The sequence below is a fragment of the Ambystoma mexicanum genome, chromosome 6q (assembly GCF_040938575.1).
Source record: "Ambystoma mexicanum isolate Mex_15411 chromosome 6q, UKY_AmexF1_1, whole genome shotgun sequence".
NCBI lineage: Eukaryota > Metazoa > Chordata > Amphibia > Caudata > Ambystomatidae > Ambystoma > Ambystoma mexicanum.
Window position 1 is genome coordinate 288,444,624 of NC_090937.1, and position 1,889 is coordinate 288,446,512.

The window sequence follows — 1,889 nt, forward strand, 5'->3', positions numbered from 1 at the left end:
TTCCTTCCCCTGCGGCTGGAAGGGGAGAGAGAGTACAGGGGGAGTCTGGGATAACCTTGCAATGTTCCAGGCCGTGAGCCTTAGCACAGACAGACCTCGTGTCCATAATTGCTATAGACGTCCCCTGCCATAGACTGACTAGTGCCTGCGTCAACAGAACCATCGAGAATGAACCCTGCGCTTTCGTGGAGGTCCATCTGACGATGTCAAAGAATTGATAAAGAGAGCATCCTTACCAATGCACCTCAAAACGGACCTGCGGACTCCTCCGCTGTTTCAGTGCATAGCCCCCCCAGGAGGCCGCTAATACCAGTGCAGTGCTGGGACGTTTGCACAGGTCTGCCAGAAGTGAAGCAACATTCTGAACAGGTAATGCAGGGGCGGCAGTAGGGCAAGCGGCCCTCACACACAAACAGAACAAGTAGTTACACATAGCAAGTGGAGCACAGGCAGCCGTAGCGTTCCTCTTCTCAGAAGTACACCATGAGCAGTTGTAGGCAGGAGACTGGGCAGTGAAATGTTACACATGTGACCTTTGTCCTTCGTCTTTTAACAAACATTTTTTTTTCTCTGTCTAGGGTCTCTTTTCTTACCCAGCTTTTTGCTATCTCGGTCTTCCTGCCCCCACCCCTTTTCTTTGTGGATGCCTTCCTACTATCTCTTTCATTCTTCCCCTCACCCCTTGTCTTTCTCGATTTTCTTTTGGTATTTGTTCCCCTTCTCCTTACCCCTTTTCTTTCCCGGTGTATTTATTTCTGTCTTTTTTACTTCCCCTCATCCTTTTTCTTTCTCACTTTCTTTTTCTCTTTTCTTCCTCCCCCCTTTTCGTTCTCAATGTTTTCTTTTGATCTTTTGTTCCTTCCCCTCAGCCCTTTTCTTTATCGATTTCTTTCTTTTTTCTCTTCTTCCTTCCCCTCACCTTTTATTGATCTCTTTAACGGTTTTTGTATTTTTCCTTCCCCTCGCCCCTTTCGTTCTCAATGTTTTCTTTTTGTCTTTTGTTCCGTCGCCTTACCCCTTTTCTTTCTCGATTTCTTTTTAGTCTTTTTTCATTCCCCTCAACCCTTTTCTTTTTCGATTTCTTTCATTTTATCTTTTGATCCTTCCCCTCACCCTTTTTCTTGTTTGATTTCTTTCTTTTTGGCTTTTGTTACTTCCCCTCACTCCTTTTCTTTCTCGATTTCTTTCTTTTTGGCTTTTTTCCACCCCCCTCATCCCTTTTCTTTACCACTTAAATATTCTCCTTTCTTCCTTCCCCTCGCCCCTTTTATTTCTTTCTTTCGTTCCTTCCTCTCACCCCTTTTCATCATCGATTTCTTTCTTTATGGCTTCCTTTCCTTCCCCTGACCCCTTTTCTTTCTCGATTTCTTTCTTTTTTGAGGTTTTCCTTCCCCCACCCCTTTTATTTCTTTCTTTCGTTCCTTCCTCTCACCCCTTTTCATCATCGATTTCTTTCTTTATGGCTTCCTTTCCTTCCCCTGACCCCTTTTCTTTCTGGATTTCTTTATTTTTCAATGTTTTCCTTCCCCTCACCCCTTTTCTTTCTCAGTGTCTTTATTTTTGTTTTTATTTCCTTTCCCTCACCTCTGTTCATTTTCTGTCTTCCTTTTTTCTCCTTTATTCTTCGCCTCACCCCTTTCCTTGCTCGATTTCTTTCTGTGTCTTTCTTCTCTCCACTCACCCCATTTCTTTTTCTCTTTCTCCTTTTCCCTCACATTATTCCGTCAGCATCTTAATCTCTTTGTTCCATCCTACTACGCATTCACTTCTTGTGTGTCTGTCTTTCCTGTGCCCCACTCTATTTCTTTCTCTGGCTTTCTCTTCTATCTCTGTTCCTCGTTCAGAGGCGGACCAGCCCCCACAGGGGGCGCTAGAGGGACAGCCCACAG